Source organism: Eutrigla gurnardus (genome assembly GCF_963514095.1).
Source record: "Eutrigla gurnardus genome assembly, chromosome: 1".
In the NCBI taxonomy this organism is placed as follows: domain Eukaryota; kingdom Metazoa; phylum Chordata; class Actinopteri; order Perciformes; family Triglidae; genus Eutrigla; species Eutrigla gurnardus.
Genome location: NC_139915.1, coordinates 20,203,397 through 20,226,335, shown reverse-complemented (window position 1 = coordinate 20,226,335; position 22,939 = coordinate 20,203,397). Strand labels below are relative to the sequence as shown.

Sequence of the window (22,939 nt, the reverse complement as noted above, 5' to 3'; positions counted from 1 at the left end):
TGTCTCGTCTTGGGTTTTTGTCTTGTCATTTCCTGTCTTATTTTGAAAATAACTCCCTTCTCGTTTCAGGTCACTTGCCCTTCCTCATGTGTTCCCTGGTCTTATGTCATCCCTGGTCCCTGATTGTTGTCACCTGTTGCTCGTTATCCCTCTGTGTATTTAAGTCTGCGTCTCCCCTTGTCTTGTGCCAGTTCGTTCCTGTCTCTCGTCACGATCCACGTCACGGTCCTCGTCACGTCACGTCACGTCACGTCACGCCTTTGTCAAAGTTAAGTTTGTGTTTTTGCCGTCTTTGTTCATTTTGTTTATAGTTTATTCCCGGAGCCTGTTTTTCCTCCCGTTGGAGCGGTTTTTGTTTGTTCGTTTTTATGTTAAGAATAAAAGCCTTTTTAAAAGGTCCTCCCTCCATGCCCTGGGTCTGACAGAACGAACTGGCCAGTAAGGACTCAGCAGAGCAGCAGTATTTAAAAACCATGGACTCAGCAGCCTTTTTTTTATGTGGCTCGACACACGAGCTCCGGGAGGCTACCTACCGACTCCAGTGTCTCCAGGCCGAGCACCGGCATGCTGAGGGAGAGGAGGAGAGGCAGTCGGCCCTGGCGAGGGCCAGGGAGCTGGTTTCCGCCAGCCCGTGGCTCAGGGGCTCATTGCCTGCCTGGGTCAGGGGCTTCCTCCTAACCCCTGAGCTCCAGCCATCCTCAGTCACAGCCATGCCACCAGACTATGTTGTAGCCACCGCACAGCTTCCCGGCTCCGGCCCCGACCCGTTTTGGGGTACTCGCCTGGCCCGGGGAGGGCCAAGGAGCGTCCAGCTGGCTAACCGGCAGTTGGCTCGTCGGTTGCCGGCCTCGAGGAGGGGCGGCACGAGGAAGCGAGCCTCCCCGATTCTGCGCTCATCGGTTCTGACGGGGGTTCGTCCGTCACCAGTTCCAGCGGAGGCCCGCCCGTCCAAGCATCCAGCCCAGGCCTTAGCCACAGCCAAGCATCCAGCCCAGGCCTTAGCCACAGCCAAGCATCCAGCCCAGGCCTTAGCCACAGCCAAGCATCCAGCCCAGGCCTTAGCCACAGCCAAGCATCTAGCCCAGGCCTTAGCCACAGCCAAGCAACGAGCCCAGGCCTTAGCCACAGCCAAGCATCTAGCCCAGGCCTTAGCCACAGCCAAGCATCCAGCCCAGGCCTTAGCCACAGCCAAGCATCCAGCCCAGGCCTTAGCCACAGCCAAGCATCCAGCCCAGGCCTTAGCCACAGCCAAGCATCTGCCAGTGGTCTTCAGTCGGCGGTCCGGTCGACACCTGCCATTGGCCTTCAGTCGGCGGTCTGGTCGACACCTGCCAGTGGTCTTCAGTCGGCGGTCCGGTCGACACCTGCCATTGGCCTTCAGTCGGCGGTCCGGTTGACACCTGCCAGTGGTCTTCAGTCGGCGGTCCGGTGGACACCTGCCAGTGGTCTTCAGTCGGCGGTCCGGTCGACACCTGCCAGTGGTCTTCAGTCGGCGGTCCGGTCGACACCTGCCATTGGCCTTCAGTCGGCGGCCCGGTCGACACCTGCCAGTGGTCTTCAGTCGGCGGTCCGGTCGATACCTGCCAGTGGTCTTCAGTCGGCGATCCGGTCGACACTCTCCAGTGGTCTTCAGTCGGCGGCCCGTCCGTCACCAGTCCCGGCGGAGGATCGTCCGGCACCAGCCCAGACGGGGGACCGTCCCACGCCTGCTCCTCGCAGCCTATTGGGGGTTCGCCTGTCACCAGTTCCTGTTCCGACGGGGGACCGTCCCGCGCCTGCTCCACGCAGCCTTCGGGAGGTCCGCTCGTCACCCGTTCCTGTTCCGACGGGGGGCCGACCTACGCCTGCTCCGCGCAGCCTTCGGGAGGTCCGCTCGTCACCCGTTCCTGTCCAGACGGGGGGCCGTCCTACGCCTGCTCCACGCAGCCTTCGGGAGGTCCGCTCGTCGCCCGTTCCTGTTCCGACGGGGGTCCGTCCGACGCCTGCTCCACGCAGCCTTCGGGAGGTCCGCTCGTCACCCGTTCATGTTCCGACGGGGGGTCGTCCGACGCCTGCTCCACGTCGCCTTCCTGAGCGGCCCCGCCCGCTGGGTCGTCCTCATGCCCGGCCTCCTGAGCGGTCCCGCCCGCTAGGTCGCCCTCATGCCCGGCCTCCTGAGCGGTCCCGCCCGCTAGGTCGCCCTCATGCCCGGCCTCCTGAGCGGCCCCGCCCGCTAGGTCGCCCTCATGCCCGGCCTCCTGAGCGGCCCCGTCCGCTGGGTCGCCCTCATGTCCGGCCTCCTGAGCGGCCCCGCCCGCTAGGTCGCCCTCATGCCCGGCCTCCTGAGCGGCCCCGCCCGCTAGGTCGCCCTCATGCCCGGCCTCCTGAGCGACCCCGTCTGCTGGGTCGCCCTCATGCCCGGCCTCCTGAGCCCCTCCTCCTGGCCCCCTCCACCCGCCCTACGTATCATGGACCATAGGGACATCTGGGATCCGTCCCTTAAGGGGGGGGTACTGTCACGCCGGTGAGGTAATGTCTCGTCTTGGGTTTTTGTCTTGTCATTTCCTGTCTTATTTTGAAAATAACTCCCTTCTCGTTTCAGGTCACTTGCCCTTCCTCATGTGTTCCCTGGTCTTATGTCATCCCTGGTCCCTGATTGTTGTCACCTGTTGCTCGTTATCCCTCTGTGTATTTAAGTCTGCGTCTCCCCTTGTCTTGTGCCAGTTCGTTCCTGTCTCTCGTCACGATCCACGTCACGGTCCTCGTCACGTCACGTCACGTCACGTCACGCCTTTGTCAAAGTTAAGTTTGTGTTTTTGCCGTCTTTGTTCATTTTGTTTATAGTTTATTCCCGGAGCCTGTTTTTCCTCCCGTTGGAGCGGTTTTTGTTTGTTCGTTTTTATGTTAAGAATAAAAGCCTTTTTAAAAACTGCTTGCCCTGCATCTGAGTCCTCCCTCCATGCCCTGGGTCTGACAAAAACATGATTTCTCAAGACATGACACAGTTCAAGGACCTGTTAACTCGGGTCGGTGCCAGGATCTCCCGCCTGGACACCAACTACAGGCGCTCCATCTCAGCGGCGGAGCGCCTGTCCATCTGTCTGAGGTGAGTTGTGGTTTCATACTAATTAGTAATTACAGTAGACAAAATGAACATGTAAAAATATTATAGGCTACATTATATAAAGTATGCTACTAAATTAATTTTACCCACTGTACAGGAGCCTACGTGGTGTGATAAATGCATATCAACCTATAAACCTGCATAAACAAACCTTTTTAATTTTCACTTCATTTTTTCAGTCAAATACAGTATTTATTAACTCTTTACTTGTTAATGCTATCTGTTTTCCTTATTAAGATTTGAAAATGGTTCTTATTTCAGAATGAGATTACACAGATATACCTAATCTTTTACTTATGGATAATATACATTGACTTGTTTTTTTAATAACAAAGCTTGCAGTTTCCAATAAATGAATATTCCGTGTGGGAATTTCTACAGTTTCTGCCATTGTTCCTGCTGTGGTCAGTGCCATCTGGGACTGCCTGGTCGAGGACTTCATGGCTTTGCCCACCACAGAAACCTGGAGGTCCATTGCAGAGCAGTTTGAAGAGAGGTGGAACTTTCCTCTCTGCTGTGGAGCTCTGGATGGAAAGCATGTGGTGTTGAAGGCCCCTCCCAACTCTGGATCCCAGTTTTTCAACTACAAGGGGACATTCTCCATTGTCCTCTTGGCCGTGGTCGATGCCAATTACCGGTTCAGGGTGATTGATGTCGGGGGCTTCGGGAGAACCAGTGACGGAGGTATCCTGGCTAACTCTGCCTATGGTCGGGCACTTCATGCTGGAACCCTCCACTTGCCAGCGGACCAGCCTCTACCAGCCGCAGAACACAGAGGACCCCAGCCTCATTGTTTTGTGGCTGATGAAGCGTTCCCACTCCGGAGGAACCTCATGAGGCCATTCCCTGGGCGCATCCTCCCCAGAGACAAGAGGATCTTCAATTACCGTCTGTCCCAGGCCCGGTTGGTGGTGGAGAATGCCTTCGGCATCCTGGCGGCTCAGTGGAGGATGTACTGTTTCTTTACTTTAGTTATCATTTTGAAACTGGCCAGTCTACAATCTTATTGTACTTGAAAGAATGTGTGAAACAATGACATGAGAAATAGAAGTCATTAAGATATATATATATCTTTTTACTGAGGGTAAAAAATAACAATATAAATCACTCTCTCAAAAAATAGATAAATAAATAATGATAAATAGATAATTATATATAAATATACATAAGGATATATATATTTATATAAATAAAAATGAATTCAAAAATAAAATAACAAAAAACAAAGAGACAGAACAACAAAAACCAGGCGTAAAGATTAAAAACAAATCACCAGCCTGGTACTCGGACGAGAAAGAGGACTCAGATGCAGAAAGAGCAGGTTTGACACTTTATTCTGAACTTGTGTAGCTCCTTAGAATGAGTGCAACACAACAGGCTATAAAGACTGTCGTCCGAGGGACGAGGGCTATGAGAAAGCAACAACACAATGAAAACCAAAATCACTCCCGAAGGAGGAAAAAACCTCTAATCTACACTATCCTTAATCAAACTAAGCTCTATGAAAATCTACAACAAAAAGCGCTCGCTAGGAGGGAAAAAGGGCAAGGCTATAAATTAACTATTCTTCACTATTCACAAGACTAACCTAGATCTATGGGAAAAACAGAACAAACTCGCTCACAAGGAGGATCAGGGAAAAGGGTCTGAACTAAACTGGCACTAAACTGCACTACAAAAGGTACAAACCAAGGACGCTCCACAAGGAGGAAAATAAACAGGACTCTGAAAATTAACTACGCTCAAAACTAAACACTGACCAAAAGACTTTACAAAACCAAAAATCACTCTTCTGCAGAGGAACAAATGAACAGAATCTCACACGTGGCAAAGAAGGTTTCCGGGACAAGGCTGTGGTAAGGGCTGGAGGTTCGACACAAAACGAAATACTCTGGCAACGAGACAAGGGAAGACACAGACTATATACACATCAGGGAGGGGAGCACAGGTGAGAACAATCAGGGATTAGGGATGACGTCAGACCGGAGACACATGAGGAGGAGCAAGTGACCTGAAACGAGAGGGGAGTTATTCTTCAAAATAAAACATGAAATTTCACAAGACAAAAAACCCCAAGACAGGACAGCCCTCACCGCAGTGTGACACCTGGCTTGTTCACAGCAGAGGCTGCCACCCCAGCTACTCCAGTACATCCATGTTTAGTGTGACAATTGTGTTCTCATATATTAACTTGTGAATTTGGAATTTTATGTACTCCCTTTGCTGAGGTGGCAGCCTATGGAGGGAAGGAGCCATGGCTCCTCTATCCATGCAGGTGGTGGAGGTGGCAGGGGAGAAGGTGGCCTCTGCAGGCTTTGAATGAGGAGGTCCTCAATCATCTGCTCCCTTCCATCCTTGGCCACATCAACCCCTCTCCCTCTCTTCCTCTTCCCTGTCCGTGCACCTGTATGAAATCAAAATCACAACATTCTGTTGGTGACATAGTCTGTAAACATTCATTTTCAATTTAGACTGGAGCCCTACAAATAAACACAATAATCACAATCCCGTTCTGTATAGTATATACCACTGGTCGAAGCAGCAGCAGGAGGAGCAGGAGGAGCAGGAGCAGCAGGAGCTGTGCCCTCGCTATCACTCGAGGATTGATCTATAGAGAAATTATTATTATTATATGATCCAAACTTATTCCACAATAAGGGAACACATAATTTGAGATTTAATGGAAACAAATGTGAGAGAAACAAGACACATATAAACTGCTCTTTCGCCTACTGAATTTGAAAGTGTTTTTACATGTACTTTACTATGTGTATGTCTTCACTTAACCAACCGTCACAAACTGGTCCTGATGATGGCCCTGCTTCTCCTGACCACAGTTCTCCTGACGGCCCTGCTGCTGCCTCATCATCACCCATGCTCTCTTCATGTGAGTTCTCTGCGGTCCAGTCTTCCTCGACCCCCTGACCCATGTTGCCACTGGTTTCCCTGGGGATGGTGAAGGGATCGAGGAAAGACAGGACTGCAGAGAACCGCCACTTTTTAAATTCCCCCCCGCTGACCCGCTCTTTTTCTGCCCTTCTCTTTTTTTTTAAATAGGTGTCCCTCAGCCCCTTCCATTTTTTTCGACACACCTCAACTGCAAACACACACACACAGAAAGACATGCACATTGCAAAAATCTATTCTTATCTGTTATCTAGGGCCTAGAGCAGGTGTGTCAAACTGATCCAGTAAAGGGCCGCTGTGGCTGCAGGTTTTCATTCCAACCAAGCAAGAACACACCTGACTCGACTTATACACCTACCTGATTTGCCTTCACACCTTGATTGGTTGGATCAGGTGTGTTCTTGCTTGGTTGGAATGAAAACCTGCAGCCACAGCGGCCCTTTACTGGATCAGTTTGACACACCTGGCCTAGAGCATCAGGGTTTTCTTGAACATTAAAAGTGTTTGTCATCGCACCTAAGCCGAAAGAAAAGAAAAACTGTGTTTTAGTGTAATTAACGGGCACATTGCTTCATCCAGCATCACACACATGCACACACACACACGCACACACACACAAAGACGTTTATTGTAACTTTTCGAGTTTACTACTAGACTGTTTCTTCAATACATTTATCATATATTCTTATTTATTTAATTTTAGTCAACAACCACATGATTAGACATTTGATGGAAAGAATGCTCTTACATTTTAAAACAGAATTAAGAAAAAATAAAACAGAAAAGTTAGTTATTATATAGTAAGTTATTCAACTTCATTAAGTATTTACATTTGTCAGCCATTTCTTTACTCACAACTGAGTTTTGGCAGGACGTTTTTACTGGACATATTTACAAACATATCTGGCTAATACTCCAGGCTAATACTAATGATAACTAAAAGTAGCCAAGGCAGCTACCTGAAACCATGCCTTGTCATTCACATGAGAATCTGTAATGTTAGCTGTACATTCATGATGAGAGCTGCAAATGCATGCACACCGCATGCATTCTGTGCTATTTGTAATTTTGTCATTCTGCTTCAAATTAGCATTTTCAAATGAGGTCAATTAATTTGTGCAGAGCATGCAGGGCAGAATGTCCACAGCTAACAGCTAAACAGTTCTGTGAAGCACACATGTGAGTCAGGTTGTTCCTCAGAACTGTTAAGCTTCTGTTTACAAGAATGAGAGAATGCCTGTGTTCTCTGCCCAAATTCATTGACCTTAGATGTCTTCACTGAAGCTATTGCTGACAATTTTGTAACTTTTTTTGGTGTTTTTTACAGCTTGAACACCGACAACCAACATGTTAACATGTAAGTGTTGTACACGTGAAAAGAGAAGGCAAATACTTAAACATTGTAAAAAACATGGTGGCTCCACAAGAACAACCACCATTACTACGTTATAAAGTCCTTTAATGCTCTTAAGGTCCGTCTATCAAGATCACACATCCAGAACGATGATCATTGTGATGCCACAAAAAAATGTGTTCCAGTGTCAACTTTGTGATTTCAAAGGGCCATGTGCAGAAAAAAGATTTGTGCAGTTTAGTAAAAAAAATGCTTCATTGAGTATAATTGACATTAGCAGTCATGTGAAAATACAGCAGGCTCCTTTTGAGTCCTTTTCACTTACCCATCCAAATAATTGAAATCACGTGTTCCAATCACTTTCATGGCCACAGGTCTATAAAAGCAAGCACCTAGGCATTCAGACTGTTTACACAAACATCTGTGAAAGAATGGGTCGCTCTCAGGAGCTCAGTGAATTCCAGCGTGGTACTGTGATAGGATGCCACCTGTACGACGGCGTATTAGGGCCAAGTATGAAAAAAAAAATTACGGGGTAATATTTCGAGAAAAATGTTGCAGATTTATGAGATTAAAGTGGCACATTTACAAGAAAAAACTTGCAGATTTACGAGTTTAAACCGGCATTGTATGTAAATGTATAATTAACCAACAATAACCATCAACAGCCATCACCCTAAGGACCTTAGCAAAGTGTTGTCACACATTGGGATGGATTAATTAGAAAGATAAAAGCAACATTCATGGGAAGTTAGCTAGCATAAATGCCGGTTGTTAGCATCGGCGTCTGTGGTTGTGTTGAGGTTACTTGAAAAAAACAAAACACTATTTTTCCGACTTTTTTCTCGTAAATTTGCCACTTTTTAAACTCGTAAATCTGCAACTTTTTTCTCGTAAATTTGCCACTTGAATCTCATAAATCTGCGACATTTTTCTCAAAATATTACCCCCCTCCCCCGGGTCCGTATTTTTTTTTTTTAATACTTGGCCCTAATAAGCCATCGTACACCTGTGCAACAAGTCCAGTCGTGAAATTTCCTCACTCCTAAATATTCCACAGTCAACTGTCAGTGGGATTATAACAAAGTGGAAGCCATTTGGAACAACAGAAACTCAGCCAAGGATAAATAAATAAAAAAATAATAATTAGGGCTGTCAAAGTTAACGCGTTAACGCAACATCCTCTTAACGCTGTTAAGTTTTTTAACGCGCGATTAACGCTCGGTATTTAAAAAAAAAAAAACGCGCATTGTATGATTTATGGCCGTCGGTGGCACCTGTAGTCTTGATCCAGAGGGAGGCAGAAGAAGAAGAAGCAGGATTGGCGCCACTACGGGACAAAGGAGGAAGCGAAGAAATGGAGAAAGGACTTGTGAACGGCAAATTCACCTTCAAAAGACTGCCGGATGGTTCAGTCGATAAGACCAAAGTCATCTGCGCGTACTGTGGGTATGAAATGAGCTACCATAGAAGTACGTCCAGTCTGAGATATCACTTGCAAGCCAATGCACTTATATCCTAACTGTACTTATCTCCTGTTACACTATCTCCTGTGACATGTTCACTTTAATTGTTTGTGATATATTCTTATAACCCTGTTTTGATCCCATGTTTTGGTAAGGGGATATGTGGTGTTAAATAAACATTTTCATAAATCAAGTATATTTGCCCTTATGTTGTTAAAAGTATTAAGAATATGAAAAAAATACATTAAGGTACATTTAGAAGAAAAAAAAATGTGCCAAAAAATGCCGAGTTAACTATGGACAAAATGCGATTAATCGCGATTAAAAAAATCAATCTTTTGACAGCCCTAATAATAATACATTTTATTTATAATGCCCTTTGCATCCGAGGATCTCAAAAGGCTACAGGTTAAAAGTAGTTTTGTTGAAAATAAAAAAATAAATAAAAGGTCAAAAGTTTTGGGGAAGTTTTGGGGAAAAGAAATGTCTTAAGACCTTTTTAAAACAGTCAGTGGATTGTGGTGCCCTCAAGGTGTCAGAGAGGGCATTCCACAGACGTGGGCCAGCAGCACAGAAGGCCCTATTTCCCATAGTCCTATGTCTGGTTCTGGGTATGTGGAGGAGGTTTGAGTGAGTGGAGCGGAGGGAGTGTGTTGTGTTTTGTGGTTTGAGGGGGGGGGGGGGGGGTGAGGAGGGAAACCTTATACTCAATCCTGGCGGAGACGGGAAGCCAATGGAGAGAGTGAAGAATGGGGGTGATGTGCTCATATTTGCGCACTCTCATCAGGATCCTAGCTGCAGAGTTTTGGATGCATTGGAGCCTCTGCAGGCTCTTGTTAGGGATCCCGATGAGAAGTGCATTACAGTAGTCGTGTTGGGGTAACAGTTTGCGTGGGAGGACCGGAAAGGGCAGAGCAAGCGCAGTGCAAAGGGTCTGATGCAGTGGTGTAAAGCACGCCGACACTGGACTCTTGAGCAGTGGAGATGTGTTCTCTGGAGTGACCAATCACGCTTCTCCATCTGGCAATCTCACGGACGAGTCTGGGTTTGGCGCTTGCCAGGACAACGGTACTTGTCTGACTGCATTGTGCCACGTGTAATGTTTGGTGGAGGGGGGATTATGGTGTGGAGTTGTTTTTCATGAGCTGGGCTTGGCCCCTTAGTTCCAGTGAAAGGAACTCTGAATGCTTCAGCATACCAAAAGATGTTGGACAATTCCATGTTCCCAACTTTGTGGAACAGTTTGGGGATGGCCCGTTCCTGTTCCAACATGACTGTGCACCAGTGCAGAAAGCAAGGTCCATAAAGACATGGAGGAGAGAGTTTGGTGTGGATGAACTTGACTGGTCTGCACAGAGTCCTGACCTCAACCCGATAGAACAGCTTTGGGATGAATTAAGAGTGGAGACTGAGAGCCAGGCCTTCCCGTCCAACATCAGTGTGTGACCTCACAAATACACTTCTGGAAGAATGGTCAAAAAGTCCCATAAACACACTTCTAAACCTTGTGGAAAGCCTTACAGACAAGTTTAAGCTGTTATAGCTGCAAAGGGTGGACTGACGTCATATTAAACCCTATGGATGTCACTTTAGTTCATATGCGAGTAAAGGCAGGTGAGCGAATATTTTTGGCAATATAGCGTATACACATTTGCTTCTACCACCTTGACTGACGTTGTCCCTCTATCTTGCAGTTGATAGCAAAAACGTCCAGCATTGTGATAGATTTACACAGTATACAATAAACGTCAATCAAATACTGGTTTACTTCACGGAAAATTGCATTTGAATCTTTTCAACTGCAAATTAAAGACAGGCTGCTTGTTCTGAAATGCATAAGTAACCACGTACATGACTCTATGAAACTTACAGATAAATCTGTCGACATTACACAAAGGCCACAAATATGGGCATGCGATAGAGATAAGCCTGATGTGTAGGTGTATGAGCTGTTATCAGTGTGTATCAGGTTAGACTGATAGCTCTATGCTATGCTGAGTGCTGTTGTTTGTCTACCAGGAGTGGTTCTGGACATGCAGCGAAAAACTAGAGGGAGATCTGAACTGAATAAAAGATATAGGACATACAGAAGAAAAAACAGCAGCTGCCATGCCAGCACTGTCGTCCCAGTAATATGAGGTGGAAGAATTTGCCATAAAACCCTGTACCGTACCTTCTGCCAGTATATCTCACTTCAAGCAAATTTCTTTGATAGAATTAGAGGAATTTATCTCTCACATAAAATCTTCCACCTGTCAATTAAACAGCTAAAGTTTTTGTAAAGGCTGTTGGCTCTCAAGTAATATCACACATGAATAACTGTTATATCTTTGAGCAATTTCAATCTGGATTCCATGTACGGCACAAAAACAACTCTTATGAAGGTTACCACTCATTTACTGCTCGCTGCTGATTCTGGAGCTTGTTCAATTTTAATTTTGCTTGATTTGAGTTCTGCATTTCATACGGTTAACCATGGTATTGCCATGAAAATGTTCTTGGTATTAAGGATACTGCTCTTGCTTGATTTTTCTCCTACATCTCTAACAGATCTTTCTCTCTTGTAATGGGATAATTCTCCTCATTCTGAGCACCCCTCTCATGTGTGGTGTTTCCCAGGGGTCAATTCTTGGCCCCATACTTTATTTATTTATTTATATTTTCATCCATCTAGTGGGCTGCACGGTGGTGTAGTGGGTAGCACTGTCGCCTCACAGCGAGAGAGTCCCGGGTTGGATTCCCGGGTTGGGTCTGGGTTCCTTCTGTGTGGAGTTTGCATGTTCTCCCCGTGTTAGTGTGGGTTCTCTCTGGGTTCTCCGGCTTCCTCCCACAGTCCAATGACATGCAGGATGGGGATAGGTTCATTGATGACTCTAAATTGCCCATAAGTGTGAATGTGAGTGTGAATGGTTGTCTACATGTCAGCCCTGCGATGGACTGGCGACCTGTCCTTGCCTTCGTCCAATGACAACTGGGATGATACCCACTACACCACTGTGCACCCCTTATTCATATTTATATTTATTATCTCGTGTTATGGCTTGTCTCTCTGATATTAAATGCTGGACGTCACAAAATCTCCCCTGGCTCAATGAGTCAAAATCTGAGCTCCTTTTATTCAGGCCCCCCAAACCTGACCTGTGCCCTGGAAAAGAATCTTGGAATCCTGTCCTCAAACATCACACTTTCCGCACTTTGTTTTGACTTACAAATCACCAAGATAGTATAAACATGCTTTCTTTAATTTAGGAGTTTTGTAAAAGTAAAAAAAAAAAATGTCTGTCCCAAGCTGACCTGGAAGAAGTCATCCATGTTCACCCAAGTTCATCTGGTCACGTCTGGATTATTGTATCTCTTGTAAACTGGGCTCAGACAAAAAGCCATCTCCCGTCTCCAGCTATTCAGAACTTGGCTGCCAGACTGATAACTAATTCTAATAAATATGAACATATCACACCGATCCCTGCAATGCTGCATTGACTACCTCTTAAATTCAGAATTTACTAATTACTTGTAAAGTTCTACATGGCCTTTCTCCTACTTACATCACAGACTTATGCCAACTGCTCCTGCAGCCTGCCTCATGAATGTTTTTCTTATGTTGTTGTTGTTGTTTGTGTGCATTACTTATCTTGTTTTAGCTTGTAAAGCACTTTGTAGCTGTGTTTTTGAAAAGTGCTGTACAAATAAAGTTTATTATTATAAAACCTAGAAATGAGTCAGCAGTTTTTCACTTCCGCTTCCCTCGTCTAGAAGTCAATGGGTTTTTGGTTATATGTTTGGCATAAGGTCTGTGGTTAATACAAGCCTAAGAGAATGACATTTTGCTGTATGTTATAAAATATATACAATTTTTGTCGTAGTTGGCTTGCTAGCTAGATGGCTAACTTAGCTACGTTCCATCATTAATGTAATGTTGTATTAGCTGATGTGTTTTGCGACTCTTTATCAGCAGGAAGAGAAGAAGGAGAGAGACTTGTTGTTAGAGTGGGTAATGTTATATCCTGGTACCCAACACACAGAGAGACCTGTTGTTAGTGTGAGTAACGTTACATCCTGGTACCCAACACACAGAGACCTGTTGTTAGTGTGAGTAACGTTACATCCTGGTACCCAACACACAGAGAGACCTGTTGTTAGTGTGAGTAACGTTACATCCTGGTACCCAACACACAGAGAGACCTGTTGTTAGTGTGAGGAACGTTACATCCTGGTACCCAACACACAGAGAGACCAGGGGGGTATTCCTGAAAGCGGGTTATGTGAAAACTCAGAGTAAGTTAACCCTGAGATGAGGGAAACTCTGGGTTTTCCGTTCCAGAGAGAGAGGTAACTGAAACTCTGAGTCAGTCACCATGGTAACAGACTCTGTGAACATAACCTGCTCGCTGGCAGGTTTACTTGAAGAGACTCTGAGTTTCTACCCGTCTCCTCCCACATGAACAAAGCTGACATGGATTGTCCATTCATTCCTAATCCGATAGACGTCGAAGCGCAAATAATTCGGAATGTTTTACGTCGCGAGAGAATCTTCCGACCCAGGATCGATGTCCTGTCATTTCCTGAGGAATTTATTTTTGAACGCTATCGTTTTTCATCCAACAGTATAATTTATCTTGAGAACATACTCCGGCCATACATAGCCAATCTCACACACCGCGGACGTGCGCTCACGTCACTGCAAATTTTATGCATAGCACTACGTTTTTTTGCCAATGGTAGTTTCCTTTACAATATTGGGGATGCAGAGAATTTGGGAAAGGCAACAGTGTGTAGAGCGGTGAGAAAAGTTACCCTTGCGCTGAAAAGTCTGTTACCAATGATGGTGGTGTTCCCCGGACACAAACCTGTCAGAAACATCAAAGAGGAATTCCACAGGATTGCAGGTGACTGATGTAGAATTTGTTTGTTTTTTTTAAATTATGATATACATTCTGCTGCGACCTCAGAGTGGGTCAGTAGCTTAATCAGATGTCATTTTGCAGGGCTTCCAAATGTGATAGGGTGCATAGATGGGACACAAATTCCCATTACTGCACCTAAAAACAATGAAGGGGATTATGTGAATAGAAAGTCCTTTCACAGCATCAATGTCCAGGTATATGACCTACCATCTTTTAAAAAAATATGTACATGAAAATATATACAGTACAATACAAGTAACTCATATTATCCTCTGCATTGTGAAGATCATATGTGATGCAGCCTACATCGTAACAAATGTAGAAGCCAAGTGGCCAGGCTCCGTGCATGATTCCCGGATCTACCGGGAGTGTAGCCTGAGCAACAGATTTGCACGTGGTAAGGAAGCTAAAGCTTTGTACAAATGTTCTTTTGTCTCCCCTTTTAATGCACTCAACTCTGTCCACTATAATTTCAGGAGAATTTGATGGCTACCTACTGGGAGATCGAGGCTATCCCTGCCAGCCCTCTCTCATGACCCCTTACCCTGACCCTGAGCCAGGGCCACAACAACGTTTTAATGTGGCCCACTGCAGGACTAGAGCCCGGGTTGAGATGACCATTGGCATAATCAAATCCCGGTTCCAGTGCCTGCGTAAGCTCAGGGTCACCCCAGAGAGGGCATGTGACATCATTGTGGCCTGTGTTGTTCTCCATAATATTGCAACTATTAGAGGAGAGCAACACCCTGCCCTACAAAGAAATGACCCTGAGGATGAACACCCCATCCACCCTGCAGCAGATGTCCGGGATGGAAGGGCTGTCAGGGATCTCATAAGCAGAAATTACTTTGCTTGAAACAGTCAAATAAAGACAAATTCATGTGTTATTTGGATCTTCTTTATTCCCTATAAGTACAAAAGCAACAGTTAGGATTTGTAATCTAGCTCCAACCATTAACATATTCACCTATTTCACCAATGCACCCACCTCAATTGGCGTTCCAGTAAGAGAATTTCAAGGTCTGTTTTTCTTATTTTGCGATCCAGGTAAACCATTTCCTTTTCTGTTTTTTTAATAGTCCTCATGAGGTGCACTCTGTATAACTCCTTCACTGGTAACTGGGAAACATATGTACAACATTTAATTGCTACAGTTCTACATACAGATTTAACATGGTATTGACCAAAAATCTCACTGTATCAAGCTGTGCTGTGGAAGTTGATGGACCCTCCTCACGATGCCCAGCTATGTTCTGTTGAAGGACAAGAATGTGCTAGTTGTTTGTCCATTCTCTGTGCTCATCACTTCAGTGTAGGTTACATGTCAAACTATATTCCACTCGACAATGTAAAGGAATGTGAATGGGTAGAACACTGCCAGTAGCTATACATAATATTAAGATACACTTCAGTAGGCCTCTCTGGATCTCTCCCTGTGGCAGCAGACAGCGTTTCTTCATCACCATCGTCACCATCCTCCTCCTCCTCCTCCTGTGATGCAGGAAAAGAAACTGTTTCAGATTACTTTGAGCTACCATCTGATCAAGATCTGAGTATGGAATACTTACAGCTGCAGGGTGTTCAACTGTTTCTAAGCAGATGACACCATCCTCAACTGTTGGGTGGGGATAGATATAGATATATAGATTTTAAAAGTAGGATAGATGGATGTGTTTTTCTAAAAAATGTTTTATTTTTTTAAAAGACACAAGTGTGTACTTGCATCTGATGTAGGCACTTGTGTCCTGGTGGGTGACAGGGTCAGATGAGCTTCCCCCAGGGATGCCTTCAGCCACCGGTCGGCCATAGTTTTTGCTGAGGGCCATCTCCTCCGCCTCTGTCAGAGGTGGTGGAGGTGGCCCTCCATCTGTTTTTCGGGCTTCTGCCTTCTTTCTGTTGGCTGAGCAGAACTCAAATGTTATTTTTTTTTAACTTAGTATTTTGAGTGTTCCTGTACACATCGTCATATTTTAAATGTAGCCTACATATAAAATAAAAATGTGTAAACATTGCATCAAGTTTTAATCTACTAATTGGTGTATTAAGTGGAAGGACGTGTTAAAACAGAATTTGGTTAGGGGTTTACATTACTATTTGAAGTAGCCACTGAATTAATATTTTTCTTTCATAATTAAAAAAAGAAAATCAAAGTGAGGTGCAATCTCACATGCCGCACGCAAAACATGTCTTGCCTTTTTGAATGATGTTTTTATATTTCAGTTTTAGCTGCTTCCAAGTCCTTTTTTCCCCTGCTGGACTGCACCTAAATGGAAATCAGATTTTATTCCTTTTTACATTCATAACTGCGCCCATGTGCTACGTTCTTACAGTTAAATGTTAAATAAATAGAATAGTTCAAACTTACGCGTTCACTCGGGCAGCAATTTCCTCCCATGCCGTCTCTCTCTCCTTTGCCGCTGCAGCGGTGTTAGATTTTCGGCGAAATATGTGGTCATATTCTGCATATGCCTGCATTAGGACCTCCAGCTCCATTGTAGTGAAATAACTCGATCGCTTTTTTTGTGTTGTCATGGTGACACTCGTGGGATCAGGGCTCCATTGGCGATGGCTTTTTATAGTGGTTGTGCACGCGCGTAACTCGAGGTGAACATACTCAGAGTTGATTGAACTAATTCAGATCAGCTGTTCTGGAACCGGATACTCAGAGTTTCCCATCTCAGAGTAAGTCAACTCAGAGTTTAGGGATAGACTCAGAGTTTATTTAACCTCCTTTCTGGAATACCCCCCTGTTGTTAGTGTGAGGAACGTCACATCCTGGTACCCAACACACAGAGAGACCTGTTGTTAGTGTGAGTAACGTTACATCCTGCTACCGAACACACAGAGAGACCTGTTGTTAGTGTGAGTAACATTACATCCTGGTACCCAACACACAGAGAGACCTGTTGTTAGTGTGAGGAACATCACATCCTGGTACCCAACACACAGAGAGACCTGTTGTTAGTGTGAGTAACGTTACATCCTGCTACCGAACACACAGAGAGACCTGTTGTTAGTGTGAGTAACATTACATCCTGGTACCCAACACACTGAGAGACCTGTTGTTTGTGTGAGTAACGTTACATCCTGGTACCCAACACACAGAGAGACCTGTTGTTAGTGTGAGTAACGTTACATCCTGGTAATGAATACACAGAGAGACCTGTTGTAAGTGTGAGTAATGTTACATCCTGGTACCGTGTGAGTAACGTTACATCCTGGTACCAAACACACAGAGACCTGTTGTTAGTGTGAGTAACGTAACATCCTGGTACCCAACACACTGAGAAACCTGTTGTTATAGTAATGTTACATCCTGGTACCCAACACACAGAGAGACCTGTTGTTAGTGTGAGTAACGTTACATCCTGGTACCCAACAAACAGAGACCTGTTGTTAGTGTGAGTAACGTAACATCCTGGTACCCAACACACTGAGAAACCTGTTGTTATAGTAATGTTACATCCTGGTAGCCAACACACAGAGAGACCTGTTGTTAGTGTGAGTAACGTTACATCCTGGTACCCAACACACAGAGAGACCTGTTGTTAGTGTGAGTAACGTAACATCCTGGTACCCAACACACTGAGAAACCTGTTGTTATAGTAATGTTACATCCTGGTACCCAACACACAGAGAGACCTGTTGTTAGTGTGAGGAACGTTACATCCTGGTACCCAACACACAGAGACCTGATGTTAGTGTGAGTAACATTACATCCTGGTACCCAACACACAGAGAGACCTGCTGTTAGTGTGAGTAACGTTACATCCTGGTACCGAACACACAGAGTCCTGTTGTTAGTGTGAGTAACGTTACATCATGGTATTGAACACTTACCTCACGGTTGGGTCGTCTTTCTCTGTCTCAGTAATACACTCTGGCTAGACCTAGCAACTACAGCTTGAACACCATAGCAATAACATGCAGTCATTTTCGTAATGCTCAAGCTAGTAACTATACCAGCAAATAAAGTGGAGTAAAAGGTACCTGGAGTCCCCTCTGAAATATAGTGGAGTACCTTTCGAAGTAGAAAGTAGCATAACATGAAAATACTCTCAAAAAAATATCCTGATGTGAAGGCCAATTTAAAGTCGCAGTCGGCAACATTTGCTTGATCATATTCACTGAAACCGACACTATGCTCCGATAGAACAACATAAATCATCTGGTTTTAGAAAAAAAAAAACGTTCCTCTACATGCACCTAGAGCCTGTTGTTTGTTTTGCAAAAATCCACCGCACTCGTATCATCCTGTCCAATAATAATAATATAATTTGTATAAATAAACGTGTATTTGTAAATATATTTTTGTGATTTAAAAATAAATATGCTTGACTTTGAGTTTGGATTATGCATTTGTGGATCGCTTTTTTGCTTTTCTCTCGATGACGTAATTTTGAGACATCCTTACCGCACATCAAGATCCACAAATAAATGCCCCTGGATTTGAATGTCAATACACCCTCCCTGTACAACCAGCAGGGGGCAGTGTTGTAAAGCTGTTGACTGTTGATGACTCAGCATTGATTTCAGTCAAGTCAACTAGACACGTTGGATGAATATGGACAAAGCGCAAGATCAAGGATCTACTGTAAGTATTACTCATTTTGGATTATTATACTCACATTACACCGATATGAGATCAGTATCTTCACATAGAAAATGTCATTAAAAGGTATTGATACAATGAGCAGCTAGCACTGTCTTTCAGATTCACTTTTGGATAGGTTAGCAGCAGCTAATCTAACGTTAGCTAACGGATCTGAAGTGGCAATTCTTTGCTTTGGATATTGCCACGCGAGGTGAATGGCGAGGGTCCCGACGCACTTGTTCCAGAAAAAGCACTCGCAGAAAGTTCATGTGAATGGTGTTTTAATCAGAACAATTCCGGTTTACTTTCTGTTACAGTCCAAAGGATGAGAAATGATGATGAGTGATGTTTCCTTTACGAGAATACGTGAGTGTGTGGTCGGAAACTTTTCCGCCTCGCTATCACGCTACCCTCAAACTAAACCCACTAATTATTCAATCAGCCGGTACACCGGCAAGTCAAGGGGGAGGGGTTACGTGCCACCTGATAAATGACGTAATCAGGTAGGTGTCCAAAAAATAAATAAATAAATAAATAAATAACCATTTTCTTTTCCGGCTTGCAAACTGTGGTCATAACTTAAATGAAAACTAAATCAAAAATCAGAAACCATGAAACCACAAACATGGCTCCTACATCCTGGCCCCTAATTGTTAGTAGGGTTGTCAAAAGTATCGAAACTCAAAAAAGTATCGATACAAAAATGTTGTATCCGGATACGATACTCATTTTCAAGAGTATCGATACCCCCCCCCCCCCCCCCCCCCCCGACGCCGAGCAGCAAAAAATCTGCAAACAGCAAAGTAAATTGAATTGAATAATTCTGTGCACTTTTCAGTTTCAGACTTATTTTGTAACAGGTTACCTAATATTTACAACCTCAAAATATTGTTCCAATTGTTATTGTTTATTTTATTTATCTATTTTTTGCACTACCTCAGACCTGAAACTTGTTATTTTTGCATTTTTTTTTGTTAATAAAAATATTTCTTTTAAATTTTGGGGTCTTTTTTTCATCCTTGTGGTATCGAAAATGGTATCGAGTATCGAATATTTTCCTGAGTATCGGTATCGAGTTGAAAATTTTAGTATCGTGACAACCCTAATTGTTAGTGCTCAAGCAAAACAATTACCAATTCAATACTAAATGGAGCCATAATACATAATTACTTAAATTTCAGTTATGTAAATACATTCTTAATAACTGTGTCAACAATCAATGGTGTCAATACATACACATTGTTTTTCCTTTTCCAAAAAAAAAAATGTTCTTCAATGATCACACATAAGACCCCAAAGTTCAAAGTTCCTTTGGTCCATAGGACCTCAAGGTTTCCCAAAGTCCATGGGTGTGTGCATATGCACATGTGTCTTTGTCTTAAAGTCCATGCATGTATGTGCGTATGCAGTGTCAGTGTGCTGCAAGAATGAGAGGTCCATGTATATGTACAGTGATGAGAGGGAATGCGCTGTGGATGCAACAGTCCATGTGTATGTCGGTGGGTGAGAACACCATGCGTAGGTGTTTGTCAGTGTAGGTGTATATCAGTGTAGGTGAGTGTGTGCAGGGGCAAGGGGGCATGATGAGCTTGGCCCAGCATGCAAGGCCTTTAAGCTGGATCAGCTTCCAGGAGCAGGCAAAGTTTGCTGATAGGCCTCTGGATGACACTGGCCTTGGTCTTCACCAAAACACTCCGGACGAGCCCTTTGGGCCCAGGCAGGGTCTTCACCACTCGGCCTAGGGGCCATGAATTTCTTGGTGCCGCAGGGTCCACAATAAGCACCAGGTCATTCTTTTTAAAGTTTCGTTTAAGGTTGGTCCATTTTTGTCTTTGCTGCATCAGAGCTAAGAACTCGGTTGTCCAACGCTTCCAGAACCGGTTGGCTAAGTACTGTACCTGTCTCCACCGCCTTCTTCCGTACGAGTCATCTCTATCAAAGAGTCCAGGAGGTAGCAAAGGTTTAGAGTTTAACTGTAGAAGGTGATTTGGTGTTAGAGGCTCAAGGTCATTAGGATCACTGGATACAGTTGTTAGTGGTCTGTCGTTGAGGATGCATTCAACCTCACACAGGGCTGTGTGTAACACTTCGTCATCCAGTGTCTGTTGTCTTAGCACTGACAGTAGTACCTTTTTCACCAACTTGATCAGTCGCTCCCACACGCCTCCAAAGTGTGGTGCAGAAGGGGGGTTGGCTTTGAGGATAAAGGGGGCAAGGAAACCCAATGGGTCATATATGGAACTAACAACAGACAGAATGGCTCGTCTTGTTAGGACTCTGTTCTTGATGGCCACTTTGAAGGTGAAAGTGTCTGTCTGAATGTTCCATTGGATTCCTAGGGCCCTTTCCAGTGGTGGATCGTCCCGGTCCAGATCAAGCTGTTTGACCAGTGCGGCTCTGTGGTTTTCAGGTACTGTAGCAAGGACTTCGCAGGTGTTACTCACCCACTTGGTCAAGGTGAATCCTCCAAGGGCGCATGCCTCCCTGAGGTCCATTGTGAGCTGGATTGCCTTTTCAACAGAGGATACAGACTTGAGAAGATCATCAACATAAAAACTGTTTAAAATAGTGTTAACCGTTTCAGGACTGAGTCGGTCAGAATTGTCAAGTGCTGTTTGCTTGAGAGCAAAATTGGCAATACTAGGTGATGACACAGCACCAAAGAGATGTACTTTCATCCGGTAGACTTCAAAAGGTTGACTCACATCCCCCTGTGGCCACCAGAGGAATCTGAGGAAGTCACGGTGCTGTTCTTGAACACAAACTTGATAATACATTGCTTCTATGTCTGCCATTAAAGCAATTCTTTCTTGCCTGAACCTGAGCAGAATGGCCAGAAGGGGGCTGGCCAGGTCAGGACCCTGAAGAAGTTCGGTATTCAGAGATTTTCCTTTGAAGGAAGAAGAACAATCAAACACGACTCGAAGCTTACCTTTCTGCTTATGGTATACGCCGTGATGCGGTATGTACCATACCTTGCCATCATTTCTTTGCTGCTGACATGGTGGCACCTTTTCTGCATAGCCCTTTTTGAGCACATCTTCCATAAATGTCTTGTACTCATTTGCATATGCAGAATCTTTTGCGAATCGTCTGGAGAGACCCATTGCACGTTGTACTGAGACCTCTTTGTTGTCAGGTAAGCACACAGCATCACGGAATGGCAAAGGTAGGTGATAATGACCGTTTTTGTGAATGACTGACCTTGTTGTTACGTCCATGAATTTCTTGTCCTCAACAGACATCTCCAATTTCTCCTCATAATCCTTTTCTGGAAAGTCATTGTTATATTGATGAATGAGAAGATCCTTCAGTTCTTGCATTGAGACACGATTGACTGTGACTGAAGCTGTGCCACCCTTTTCCATAGCAGATGTGTTGAGTGGGCCGCTGACCACCCATCCTAAGAGTGTTTTGACTGCATATGGTCCATTATCTTGACTATTAATCACACGCCAAGGTTCCATTGCTTTTGGCACATTCATTCCAATCAAAATCTCAATGTTGGCATCAATCCGTTGCAATGTGACTGCATTTAGGTAAGGCCATCTTTTCAAGTCATGTTGACTAAGTAGGTTTTCTTTAGACACAGGAATTTTTGGCTGAGTGTAAACATGAGGCAACTCTATGTAAACACTACCATCCATGTTGCCTACCTCCAGTCCTGTTAGCTCATAGCTCTTTACCGGACGCTCCTGCCCCATCGTCCGCAAGACCACTTCAGTCCGGCGACCTTTGGCGTTCAGCTGGCGCATGATGTTCTCCGTGCAGAAGGTGGCCGAACTGCCTGGATCCAGGAAGGCGTAGGTCTGGATGGTTTTTGACCCGTTGGATGCCTTCACTTGAATGGGCACAATGGCTAGCGCACACTCTTTGCTGGCCCCTGTTGCATTCTCAGCTGAGACCAGGGCACTGTTGACGGGAGGCCTCCCTGAGTGGATTAATACGGTCATAGTCTGCATTCTCCCTGCATTGTCACTGTTGATGTGTAACAAGGTGGGATGCTTACGTTTACAGATTTGGCAGAGCATTTTCTTATTGCAATTTTTACTGAGGTGTCCTTTCTTTAGACATCCAAAGCAGTATCCATTTTTCTTTAGGTAGTCAACTTTCTGATCATGTGGTTTTGAACTGAACCTTTTACAGTCTGTTATTTCATGTTCGTCTGCACAGAAGCTACATGAAGACAAACCCACAACATGATGGTTAACTTTCTGTGTCTGAACTGGCTGTAATGCTACCTGCTCTTCAGCTGGCGTTACAGTGGTAACAAAAGTCTTTTCAAAGGTTTTTGTGTTTGGCATCCTTGATCTTGGTGTTACAACCTTGGCTGGAGCAGGGTCTTTAATGTCTCCCAATATAGGATGTAGCAACATGCTCTAAGAACTCTACCAGGTGTATGAATCGAATGCGGATGTTTTTCTTTATGGATTCATAGGCTACAGTTCTCCATCGCTCACGGAGCTTGTAGGGGAACTTAGACACCAGCAGTTTCAAGTTAGAGGCCACATTCAACTCATCCATGTACTCTAGGTCTTGCATAGCATTGTAGCATTCTCTTAAATACAAGGCAAAAGCATGAAGATCATTTCCATCATCAGTTTTAATTGA

The 22,939-nt window shown here is 44.6% G+C and overlaps 1 long non-coding RNA gene across 1 annotated transcript; it reads left to right on the top strand.

Annotated features, from left to right (window-relative positions):
• Positions 1-13,822: 13,822 nt before the first annotated feature.
• Positions 13,823-14,560, top strand: LOC311019554. Its single transcript, XR_014597815.1, has 3 exons — positions 13,823-13,928; positions 14,020-14,131; positions 14,211-14,560. It is a non-coding gene; the product is annotated as an uncharacterized lncRNA (long non-coding RNA).
• Positions 14,561-22,939: the final 8,379 nt, after the last annotated feature.